A 13,557-nucleotide genomic window follows, 5' to 3' on the forward strand; every position below is an offset into this window, starting at 1 on the left:
CTACAGGTATACACCACCACGCTTAGATAATTTTTGAAAATATTTTTAATAGAGACAGGGTTTTGCTATGTTGCCCAGGCTGGTCTTGAACTCCTGGGCTCAAGGGATCCTCCTAAGTCATCCTCCGAGTGTTCTGGGATTACAGGCATAAGCCACACTGCCCAGCTGGATTTCTACTTTTGAAATTATTCGTAGGTTCCAGAGCAATCTCTGGCCATCATGATGAATATTTTATTTATTCTTTATTTTTTATTGCGTTTTAGGTTTTGGGGTACATGTGCAGACCATGTAAGATAGTTGCAGAGATACACACATGGCAGTGTGTTTTGCTGCCTTCCGCCCCTTCACCCACATTTGGCATTTCTCCCCATGCTATCCCTCCCCAGCTCCCCCGCGCTGTCCCTCCCCTATTCCCCCCAATAGACCCCAGTGTGTAGTACTCCCTTCCCTGTGTCCATGTGTTCTCATTGTTCATCACCCGCCTATGAGTGAGAATATGCGGTGTTTCATTTTCTGTTCTTGTGTCAGTTTGCTGAGAATGATGTTTTCCAGATTCATCCATGTCCCTACAAAGGACACGAACTCATCATTTTTGATTACTGCATAATATTCCATGGTGTATATGTGCCACATTTTCCCAGACCAGTCTAGATGAATATTTTATGTATTTATTTATGTGTTTGGTTTAGAAACAGGATCTCGATCTGTGGCCCAGGCTGGAGCACTGTGACAGGATGATGGTTCACTGCACCGTCGGATCCCCGGGCTCATGTAATGTTCCTAACATGCCCTTCCAAGTAGCTAGGGGTGCAAGTGCATGCCACCTTGCCCACCTGATTGTTGTTTTCTATTTTCTGTAGAGACGGGGGGTCTTGGCCAGTCTGCTCTTGAACTTCTGGCCTCAAACAATCCTCCCACCTCAGCCTACCAAAGTACAGGGATTACAGGTATAAGCCACTGAGCCTGGTCTGAAAAAATTAAAAGGATGTATCAACAATGCAGCTATCAGCACCAGGTAGGAATAGCTGAAGACTACTTTAAAGAAATCAGACTAAGGATTTTCCCAAATCTCTTGCTCAGCCTCTTAGGTTTAGAACCTCAGATGTATGCCTAATTCTATTTGCACTCCTTACCAATATCTAAATTCAATCTCACTTCCCCAGATGCACAAAGAAAACTCATTTTTCTGAAGGTATACGGCTTGGCTTGTCCTCCAGAAAAATATTCTCACTTGATTGTTATTTCCCTGATTCCTGGAAAACCTGAAGTTGTCAGTTCAGCTTCACTCAAAACTCCCAACATCCCAAACACCATGAGGTTACTCTTTTACCAGAATTTCTTTTTTGGCACTGAGTAATTCTCTACAATATTGATTTTTGAGGGCTCACCATAGAATTTCACAGGCCAAAGACCTCTAGCTCATTAAACAAGAAACCAAGAGCAACAGTATCTGCTGGAGAGGAAAACAAGGCAGATATACCAGAAGACCAGCTGTGAAAATGCTAATGTGCAAAAGGGGGAAAGAGAGATACTCTACATGCATAAGATTTTACACTCTGTGTATGTTTTCATTTAAGGTGATCCAAAGGCCTACGTGAGAAGGATTGGATAGAGAGAAAGTGACTTCTTGGTGCACAAAAGTTTAAAGTGTATTAAATTAGTTTAAAAGATTTCCAGACTCCTTGATGCAAACATGAGAAACTAGAGTATAACCCCAGCACCTTACCCAGTTTAAAAACATAGGAAATAAATAACCTGACAAAAACAAGCAATGGGGAAAGGATTCCCTATCTATAGCTGGTTTTGGGAAAACTGGCTAGCCCTATGCAGAAAGCTGAAACTGGATCCCTTCCTTACACTTTATACAAAAATCAACGCCAGATGTATTAAAGATTTAAACATAAGACCTAAAACCATAAAAACCCTAGAAGAAAACCTAGACAATACCATTCTGGACATAGGCATGGGCAAGGACTTTATGACTGAAACACCAAAAGCAATGGCAAAAAAAAAGCCAAGATAGATAAATGGGATCTAATTAAACTTAAGAGCTTCTGCACAGCAATGGAAACTATCATTAGAGTGAACAGGCAACCTACAGAATGGGAGAAAGTTTTTGCCATCTACCCATCTGACAAAGGGCTAATATCCAGAATCTACAAAGAATCCAAAGAACTTAAAAAAAATTACAAGAAAGAAACCCCCCCCCAAAAAAATCAAAAAGTGGGCAAAATATATGAACAGACATTTCCCGAAAGGAGACATTTACCCAGCCAACAAACATAAAAAAAAAAAAGACCATCATCACTGGTCATTAGAGAAATGCAAATCAAAACCACGATGAGATACCATCTCACCCAGTTAGAATGGTGATCATTAAAAAATCAGGAGACAGCATATGCTGGAGAGGATGTAGAGAAATAGGAACACTTTTACAATGTTGGTGGGAGTGTAAATTAGTTCAACCATTGTGGAAGACAGTGTGGCAATTCAAGGATCCAGAACTAGAAACACCATTTCACTCAGCAATCCCACTTACCAGGTATATAAGCAAAGGATTACAAATCATTCTATTATAAAGACACATGCACAAGTATGCTTAATGTGGCACTGTTCACAATAGGAAAACTTGGAACCCACATAAATGTCCATCGGTAGCAGACTGAATAAAGAAAATGTGGCACATATACAACATGGAATACTATGCAACCATAAAAAGATGGGTTCATGTCCTTTGCAGGGAAACCATCATTCTCAGCAAACTAACACAAGAAGAGAAAACCAAACACTGCACATTCTCTCTCATAAGTAGGAGTTGAAAAATGAGAATACATGGACACAGGGAGGGGAATATCACACACTGGGGCCTCTTGGGGGCTGGGGGCTGGGGGCTGGGGAGGGATAGCATTAGGCAAAATACCTAATGTAGATGACCGGGTGATAGATGCAGAAAATCACCATGAAACATGTATACCTATTTAACAAATCTGCACGTTCTGCATAGGCACCATGAGGCTTTTGCTCTCATAAATGGATAAATCCATTGTCTAAGATGGTATCAAGTTATCTCTCCAACCCGAAGGAAAGACAGACAGAATCCAAGTAAAGAAGCCAGAGTCAAAATATCCCATGTACGCTATAAATATATATACCTTATAGATATTTCCATAAATATTCAAAACAACCACTAGAAGTATCCTTTTTGTTTGAGATGGAGTCTCACTCTCTGGCCCAGGCTGGGGTGCAGTGGCACAATCTCGGCTCAGTACAACCACCGCTTCCTGGGTTCAAGAAATTCTTCTGCCTCGGCCTCAAAAGCAGCTGATATTATAGGCATTTGCCACCACACCCAGCTAATATTTGTATCTTTAGTAGAGTAGGGGTTTGGTTATGTTGGCAAGGCTGATCTGGAACTCCTGACCTCAGGTGATCCGCCTGCCTCGGTCTCCCAAAGTGCTGGAATTACAAGCGTGAACCACCGCCCCCTGCCAGGAATGTCTTGCAAAATGGTCCAATTAACCTGGAAAGCCACTACATCAAAATTGTAGGAAAACACGAAATGTATCTTCAAAAAAAATTAACTGAAGCAGTTCACAGATTAATCAAATTCCTAAATGGCCACAGGGAACTTATTCACCACTATCTTTGGGAATGACAAGAATGGAAACTATTATTAAGCAAGGTGAAACCTTTGAACACACATACATGAGGCCTCCAAATACCAAGGGTAGGGTGGGTTACAGGTTCCAGTAACTTTCCATGAGTAGCCAAAGCTCAAGCTACAGGACTCAGGGTGGGAGGGGCCATGCAGTCGCCGACCATGGTGAAGCTCCGCCTACAGGACTCAGGGTGGGAGGGGCCCTGCCGTCACTGCCCAAGGTGGAGCTCTGCCTACAGGACTCAAGGTGGGAGGGGCCCTGCCGTCACTGTCCAAGGTGAAGCTCTGCCTACAGGACTCAGGGTGGGAGGGGCCCTGCAGTTGCTGACCATGGTGAAGCTCCGCCTACAGGACTCGGGGTGGGCGGGACCCTGCAGTCACTGTCCATGGTGAAGCTCCGCCTACAGGACTCAGGGTGGGAGGGGCCCTGCCGTCACTGCCCAAGGTGGAGCTCTGCCTACAGGACTCAAGGTGGGAGGGGCCCTGCCGTCACTGTCCAAGGTGAAGCTCTGCCTACAGGACTCAGGGTGGGAGGGGCCCTGCAGTTGCTGACCATGGTGAAGCTCCGCCTACAGGACTCGGGGTGGGCGGGACCCTGCAGTCACTGTCCATGGTGAAGCTCCGCCTACAGGACTCAGGGTGGGAGGGGCCCTGCAGTCATTGTCCCAGGTGAAGCACCGCCTACAGGACTCAGGATAGGAGGGGCCCTACAGTTACTGTCCATGGCGATGAATGAAGCACAAACCCTCACTGTGGCACAGGTGATTGTATTACCTGCGGGAAATAGAAGATTTACTACCCATCCTCAATCGCACCTCCAAGAGAGGAAAGTAGTAGTAAAGGGAGATAAGGGAGGAAAAAGAGATGGGAAGACACATGGAGATTCATGGAGAAGTAGCCAGAGAGGACAGATATGTTTTCACAGCATTTGCAAATAATGTATTTACTAAGAAAGTCTTTCACCACTCGGGAAGTCAGGGTGGTGCACATATGCCTCCCAATTCCATACCTAGCCCATGATTTGCAGGGAAACTTTAGAAAACTCTGCCTGAAAACCTCTCAGAAACCATGGGCTGCCCTATGAGCAGTCAAAGCATGTTCTTCACCTAAGAGTATATTCCAGGCAAGGCTGGCATAAAGTTTATAGCAACTCTGAACATGGCGGGTGCCCACCCAAGCCTATCTTAGCGTATCTTAGTTATGTGCTAGGGCCTTGAGCTTCAGAAGTGGAAGAGGCTGGTGATGAGGGCTTCTAACAAGCACAGAGAAGTGTCTGGAGACCCTGAGGTCTTCAAGAGTTCTCAAAATGAGCTTATAGCTGGCAAAGAAAAAAAATGATACAAGGCAAGGCTTACACTTCATCATCTAGTATCCAGCACTTCTGTCCAGAGACTCTGGTCAGAAAGGCTCTCCTCCAGAGAAGGGCTTTCAATGACACCGTTTGTATCTGCATTTGGACAGCAGAAAAAAAAAAAAAGGAAAAGAAAAAATAACACACTTGGTTATGTGCAGTTAAGGGGAAGTGGGAGTAAATAAAATATGTATTAGTCCATTCTCACACTGCTATAAAGATACTAGCTGACATCCTGTAATTTATAACAGAAAGAGGTTTAATTAGCTTACAGTTCCACATGGCTGTGAAGACTTCAGGAAACTTACAATTGTGGCAAAAGGCAAAGGGGAAACAAGACACCCTCTTCACAAGTTTTTGGCATGGAGAGAAGTGCAAGCAGAAGAAATGCCAAGTGCTTATGAAACCACCAGCTCTCAGGAGAACTTACTCATCATCACCAGAACAGCATGGGGGAAAAGTGGCCCCATGAACCAATCACATCCCTCACTCGACACGTGGGGATTACTGGTCTCTCCCATGACATGTGGGGATTACAATTTGAGATGATATTTCAGTGAGGACACAAAGCCAAACCATCTCAGAAGAGGTGAGAAGAAACAAAAGTGTAGTAAAAATTACTCCCCATTTTTATGTTTGCTCTGCAGCAAATTTGAAATGGTTTCTTCATGTCAGCAATACAGGATGTACTCAAAAGATACTGATGACAAATATTTTCAGGGCAGGTATAATGATTGAGTGGCAAAGGCACTGGCCTTTTGGCTACAGTTCAGGAATATTAAGGTCATAAGGAAAAGGTCACCCCACAGAAATTAGAGTTCAAATGAAAATAAGCCAGGAATATATATACAAGGGTGACAACTGAAATTTTTAAAAAGCCTGGATAGAGATCACACAACCTGTTATGACTGAATACTTCAAAATGAACTATCCACTCATCTATCCTCTTTCCTTTAAAATCAAATCATGTATACAAATCAAGTTTCAAAGAGAACTGAATGAATTATTGCTTTATTGCCTTTGAATTGTCCCTTTAATGTTTACTTGATTTCAGAGCCGAAGTTCATAAATCATATGCGTCACATATTTATTACTGCTTACCAAGTATATTAGCCAGAGATTTTATATTTACAAAACAAATGTATAAACTTTCAATCATTTTATTGTGATCTAGAACATTGCCACATGGCAATGGACCGGGAATTTTCACAGATCTGGGAACAAACTCTGAATTGAAACAGTTATGGTCCAATAATAAATTTTTAAAGTCAATGTTGGTAATTTTTTGGTTGTCTTATCCTTTTGGCATCTCCTTTGTAAAATTAAAAAATCTATACCTGGATTTCTTAGCATATTCACAATTGTGTGAGAAACTAAATCACAATATATTATACATAGACATCTTATTCACTGTTTCTCTTATTCTCCAACTATTAATTTAGTATCTCTTATTTAGAGCTCCTCCTCATAATTCAGGCAACAGTAAGAGGAAGAAAAAGTAGACCAGCCCATTACCCAGAGACTTTTAGAGTCTATAGATGCTGTCATATAAGGAGGATGGTGGAACTTAAAAATGTAAATAAGTGATAAGAAACTATAACAAAGGAGTATACGTATAATAAATTATAAGAAAGGAGTAAGCAAGAGAGACGGTTTTAGATGAGCGCAGTCTGAAAGAATACAATTGGAAGCACTGGGACATGGCAAATTTTGTAAAGGTAAATTTAAGTTAGCTGGGATGGTGGTCTAGATGAGGCCATGACAACTGAGAATAGGGGACTGACCCTCAGACGGTGTATGTCAGAGATGAGAGTCTAAAATCTAAAATGGAAAACTGCCCTTAACATATACTTTGGAATTATGTGTAAACCAGAGAGAATCTCCACCTGGGGCAGAAATGAAAAGTATCCTGTGCTCATGGTCCACCACAGGTCAACACAGTGCAAAAGTTAGGTGTTTTCTGCACATAATCTCCAAGGTGTTTCTGAAGAGTAGGGATGATATTTCCTTGAGATGTGATGTCCAGAGGCCACGGTGATGGCACTCTTCACTGGGCTGGGAGGGCCAAAGCCCACGCCATCAAAAAAAAAAAAAAAAAAATAGGTTATCTTGAGTGTAATTGGCACTCTGCACTGGTCCGTGAGGGTCAGAGCCCACTCCAACAAAAAAAGTAGATTATCTTGAGTGTAACTGACTGAACTCTAGAGAGGGCTTGATTTTGGGTAGGGAGGAAATAAATAAAAATAGAGGTGATTTGGATGAACAAACACCTGGGAGGCAGTTTCTTTGTTCTTCATACAAAGTTTAGGACTTTTGGGTTGTATTCAGCTGGAAGAGACTTGCCCACTCAAAATTAAATAGGGAAAATTAACAATTTTACTTGCCAAGCATTATTTTATTTTTTCCAAAAATACTACATATTTTCTGACTTTTCAGTGATTTAAAACAATAAAACTTTATTGTGGTTTGTGTTGTTGTCTGGGGTAATAATAATCAGTAATGAATGTAATTCTTAAAAGATTACCTTTTCAGATGCCTTATAAACATTACATATATTCCAACAGTTCTACAAGATAGGGCTTATCAGGCTCATTTGCTCATGAAAACCTTGCAATTTCCTCAAGTTCACTGACTCCTAAGAGGCAGAGCTGGGACTAGACCCCTGGTCTGAACTAGTTTAAAGCTCACATTGTTCCACTCCACCCAGCCTGAGGCAGATCTTGTGTCTGTTCATTCAGTTTTCTTTTTATGATTCCAAAATGTATTTCAGGTGATAAAAATAAAGATCCTGTAGCCTAAGTACTATAAGCAGTCCTAATGAAGAAAGGTTAATATGAGAATAAATCCTGACTTGGGGACTGCATGTGGGCTTCATTTTCCTAGGATCCTGCTGCTTCTAGTCATAAGGTTCCTTGAGAGCTGACTCTGTCATGGGGCTGGCTTTTGTTTAGCTACAGCAATTCCTCTCATTACAGAACCCTTCCCCTGGGACTTCCTCAATGTGACCTCCTGTTCAAATATGGAACCTGACAAAAACCAATAACTAATTATATCATGTAACGTGAAATACACCTTTCACAACAGCAACAATATCCAAATTACATCTAATAAAAAATCAAATAGAAATGTACATGTTCATTAAGGAGACAGCCATAAAAATTTTCTGAAAGACTTAGGAAAAGGAAGTATCCAATAAAGGAGTATACCATATATATTTACTGTGGAGGGGAAATTGTAAAGATGTTGATTCTCCTTTAATTTTATACAGATTCATTGCCTCAAACCCAGGCTGTTCTTTCTCATGACCAAACTGAACCCTGGAAAAGTTAAAGGAATAATTAAAAAAAAAAAAACAATATTAACAACAGCAAAACAACAAAAATGAGACCCCTGAGAAACAGTAATTTTGTACTGAACAAGAACTGGTGTGTGGGCAGGTAGGGGCATGTGGTGAACTAGTGACAGGTATGAACACTACAATAGAGGGAGACAACAGAATTGGCTAGAGGCAAAGTTTTAAAATATTGGTCTTTGCTTCCTTCGTTGTGCCATGGTTCAATGCATTTTTTTTTCCTGCTTCACTAAAGGAAATTCAGTCGGGAACTCAGACCTCATGTGCCAGTTCCATGGGGTAATACTGGGACAGCAAAAACATTTGGATAGGCTGAAGAAGTATGAACCCAGACAATGTGCTAATAGTTCCTAAAACCTCTTTAGTGGAGGAGGACTGGCCTTTAAATTCATACTATTTTAATATAATATAAAGAATGGACTAAATGAGAATACCAAATACTGCAGTGAGTCATGAATGTAATATTTGGTATTCTAGTTTAGTCCATTCTTTATATTATATTAAAGATATATACGTACCACCTGATAGTGGTACAAATTCATTTATGAAAATGTTGAATACAGACACTGATGACAGCCAAGAGAGAGATCCCAGACATAGCTGCCAGGCTAAGAAGTCCCCTCACTTTCTCCTTAGGAATTGTACAGGACATAGCCAGAGGAAGGGGATGGATTCATATGAGAAAATGGAGAAAACCAAGACCCTGCCAGCAGTCAATGTGAGGACCCTGAGTGAGGAGTGAGGGGCTCCACAGCTCAGAAGAGACAAGAGTGGCCCCAGAATCTCCCTTCTTCTTCAATCTTGCATCACAACTTAATAGCAGCAGCCAGGTCTAGGATGCCCCAGGCAGTAGTGGTCAGGTGAGGTATAACTGAATTACACATGAGGAGTCTCAAGAAGTTGAAGTCTAGTGTGAGAGGGTGTCCTCAAGTCAGTAGAGGGCGCATGGCAAGAATGAAGTCAAGACACTCAGTGAGGGCTGAGGGCAAACTCCATTCCGGAAGAGGGGCTGCCACAGAGCCCCTCCCCTACTGTCAGTCTTGGAAGGTCCCGCCATGGCTTCCGGTCTTGGACTCTAACTTTTTTCCTACTCTGGGCTGTGGGGAATGAGATCCTTGGTCTCCAGTCGAATGATTTACCTCAACAGACTGAGAAGTCCAAGCATCCACAAAGAGCCCCTGAAAAAACTTTATGTGAGTTCTGTGGAATCTGCTGTGCGCACAGAACACCGGGGAGAGTGACAGAGCCCTGCCCCTACCGTTATGCTGGGAATACCAGGTGGGGGTGACCGGAAGTAGTTCCCCCTGACTTCCGACTAGAAAGGGGGCTGGGCCCGAAGCCTTCATCCGTAAAGTGCTGTGTCACCTCAGCGGCGTTCCAGATCTTCTCAGCTGTTTTGGTGGGTATCTTGACCTAAAACTTGGGGTGAATGCCCCGACGACCACAAACCCTTTCCCCCTAAAAAAAGAAAAAAAAAAAAAAAAAAAAAAAAAGCGGCTCCACAGAGCCGGTCCCTGAGGAGTCGGCAAGCATGGCCGCTAGGCCCAAAGTGCATTCACTTTTTCCGTCGGGTTGAAGAGCATGAAGGCCTCGGTCCAAGGCTGGTGGACTCAGGTCAGGAGGGAGAGAAATCTCAGGCACTCCATAGTCAAAAGAGAATCCTCCTTAAGATTGAGGGGACTCCATGCCCCAGAACGGGGTGACACCGAAGTCTGCTGCTGACGTCAGTATGGGGTCCCGGCAGGTCTCTAGAGACTGAAGTGCATTCTCACTTTGTTCCCGTCAGCGTCAGAGAAGTAGGGCCCTGGACGTAAGGAGATGGCAGCCGGTCAGCGAGGGTGATTTCCAGGTTGTGGGAAGAGTGAGGGCGAGGAGTCTGATTACCATGGGGACAATTCTCACTAAAACAGCAAGAGAATTCAAATGCTCCCACTGTTGTTGGCCATAGGCAGTCTGGGTGTCCTTGGAATGAAGTGTTGGGCAGAAGTGCTTCTTTATTTCCTCCTCATTAGTATTGTAAAAATTACTAGTGTCAATGTTAGAGCTGCAGAGGAGAATGGGCCTCTGGGTCTTGTCAATTTTTATGATGATCCTGAATATACATAGAGAGGATCAGACCCCTGAACAGAGGGGCCCCCATTGCCAGCCCCTGCTGTCACCTCAGTAAGCCCCAAAATGGGCTGTCATGCTACCGTCTAATACTCACTCTTAACTTCCTCCTGAGTTCGAAGGGCACAAACTTACCAGGAGAATAGGAGTCCTGTGAGTTCCTAGAGCAGTTGTTTCTCAAAAACCTGTAGAAGGGGCCCTGGTTAAAGCCAAGACGCTTGCTCTCTGGTGAAGGTGTCGATGTGATGCCATTCTCTCCCGTCCAGGTGCCAGCCTTCCTGCCCACACTCCTACCTGCTGTCACAGGCCAAAACCATCATGCCTCGGGGTCAGAAGAGTAAGCACCGTGCCCGTGACAAACGCCGAGAGACCCATGGTCAGCCTCAGGGTCTCACAGGTCCCCAGACCACTGCGGAAAAGCAAGAAGAGCCCCATTCTTCCACTGTCTCTTCTCCTGATTATCGGGGTGCTCATCCTAAGTCTTCTGATGCCTCCTTTCCTCAGGAGTCTCAGGGAGCTTCACCCACTGGCTCTCCTGATGCAGCTGTTTCATGCTCAAAATCTGATGTGGCTGCCAAGGGTCAAGATGAGAAAAATGCAAGCACCTCCCCAAATGCCTCCGTTCCTCAGGAGTCTCAGAGAGCTTCACCCGCTGGCTCTCTTGATGCAGGTGCTTCATGCTCAAAATCTGATGTGGCTGCCAAGGGTCAAGATGAGAAAAATGCAAGCACCTCCCCTAATGCCTCCGTTCCTCAGGAGTCTCAGAGAGCTTCACCCACTGGCTCTCTTGATGCAGGTGCTTCATGCTCAAAATCTGATGTGGCTGCCAAGGGTCAAGATGAGAAAAATGCAAGCACCTCCCCTAATGCCTCTGCTCCTCAGGGGGCTCAGGGAGTTTCATCCACTGGCTCTCTTGATGCAGGCATTTCATGCTGGAAATTTGATATGCCTGGCTTGAGTGAAGATGAGGAAAGTGCAATCGCCTCCCATAGAGCTGCCTTCTTTAAGACCACAGATCGAGATCCTCTAAACAGGAAGGCTAGAGTGTTGGTGCAGTTCCTACAGGAGAAGTTTGAGAAGAAAGAGATCATTTTGAAGGCCGACATGCTGAAGCGTATTAACAGAAAGTACAAGGTGTACTTGCCCGAGATCCTCAAGAAAACCTCCAACCATTTGGCAGTGGTTTTTGGCGTTGAATTGAAAGAAATGGATTCCAGCGGCGAATCCTACACCCTTGTCAGCATGCTGGGCCTCTCCAGTGAAGGAATTCTGAGTGGTGTTAATGGGCTGGCGAAGTCGGGTATCCTGATGTCTCTCTTGAGTTTCATTTTCATAAGAGGGAACTGTGCCATTGAAAAGGAGGTCTGGGACTTCCTGAGTGTTTTGGGGATCTATGACGGAGTCGTGCACTCAATCTATGGGGAGCCCCGGAAGATCATTATGGAAGATTTGGTGCAAGATAAGTACCTGGAGTACTGGCAGGTGTGCGACGGTGATCCTCCATGCTATGGGTTCCTGTGGGGTCCACGAGCCCATGCTGAAACCAGTAAGATGAGCGTCCTGAGAGCTTTGGCCAATATCAATAATACTGTCCCCGGTTTCTACCCACATCTGTATGAAGAGGCTTTGATAGATGAGGCACAGAGAGCATTGAGACTGAGAGCTTAACGGCAGGGCTGGCACTGTTCTCTTGGCCAGGGAACCTTATGGGAGTATATCTTACAGATCCACTTCTAGGGAAGTCTGAATTAGAATTTTTGCCGTATGCTAGAAGAAGAGAGTAGTGAGCTTTCTAAATAGTGCAGTATAGTAGAGGCTGGAGGGAAAAGATGTGTATCTTTCTTTTGTCCTGTTACACATGAGTAACACAGATTTATGTTTTGCTTTTACTATTAATATTCAAGATTGTTCCTGTTAAGTGAAGGTTTATTTTGCTTCATACTATAAACGTATCAGTAACATAGCTCTCACATTCATAGCTGTTTAAGCAATTTGGAAGTTACGGTTTTGGTATTAATAAAACAAAATCATACACCGTTCATATTTTCTCTATAATTCAGAACTAGATAACATGGTAACAGAGAAGGGATTTTGATATGAATCTTAAAGAACTCCACAGTAAACTAGTTGACACCGTAATATAATGAGAAAACAAAGTAAAAACGGAAATGTAAAAGTTGCCTAATTCTTGGGGTTTGCCTTATTCCTTTTCTTAATATAAATAAAGGATGGTTGGATTTATTTAGGTTATTAAAAACTGCTGTTAGTTTGTTTTATTCTAGTGTACTTCATATTCTGTTATTGACTACATCAAAAAAACTCCTCTGATTGGAGAGTGGTGTTTTCTGGGTTTAAAAAAATCATATGAAATGCAGTGATCAATATAAGCCAGAATGAGCTCACTAAAATCCTTTTTGAAACAAGGCTGCTAAATTTAAATCTTTCCATAGGCTTTTATTGTTTCAGATATCTTCGAGATGTGGTAATTGTATTTCTTAATATATCATTAGGAAAATTAAAAATTAATAATATTGTGTAAAAACACATATTATGGTAACTGCCATTCATTACTCAGTATTTCCTACTTAGTATGCCTTATTTTTTCATTTTTATAATTTTATTTTACTTTAGGTGCATACTATAGCTGCCATTTCTCCCCATGCTATCCCCCCACCCTCCCCTAACCCCCCTCAACTGTCCCCAGTGTGTGATGGTCCTCTCCCTGAGTCCACATGTTCTCCTTATTCAACGCCCACCTATGAGTGAGAACATGTGGTGTTTGGTTTTCTGTTCTTGTTTCAGTCTGCTGAGAATGATGGCTTCCAGACTCATCCAGGTCCCTACAAAGGACACCAACTCATCATTTTTTGTGGCTGTGCAGTATTCCACAGTGTATACGTACCACATTTTCTTTGCCCAGCCTATCGTTGATGGGCATCTGGGTTGGTTCCAGGTCTTTGCTATTGTACACAGGGCAGCAATGAAAGTACGTGTGCACTGTCTTTATAGTAGAATGATTTATAGTTCTTTGGGTATATACCCAGTAATGGGATTGCTGGGTCAAATGGAATTTCTATTTCTAGATCC

At 43.0% G+C, this 13,557-nt stretch overlaps 1 pseudogene across 1 annotated transcript; it reads left to right on the plus strand.

Moving 5' to 3' along the window:
* Positions 1-9,667: 9,667 nt before the first annotated feature.
* On the plus strand, positions 9,668-12,888 carry LOC118150533 (melanoma-associated antigen B6B pseudogene; annotated as a pseudogene). Its single transcript, XR_013531627.1, has 2 exons — positions 9,668-9,760; positions 10,737-12,888. The product of XR_013531627.1 is annotated as a melanoma-associated antigen B6B pseudogene (transcript).
* Positions 12,889-13,557: the final 669 nt, after the last annotated feature.

The sequence above is a fragment of the Callithrix jacchus genome, chromosome X (genome assembly GCF_049354715.1).
Source record: "Callithrix jacchus isolate 240 chromosome X, calJac240_pri, whole genome shotgun sequence".
Lineage (NCBI taxonomy): Eukaryota > Metazoa > Chordata > Mammalia > Primates > Cebidae > Callithrix > Callithrix jacchus.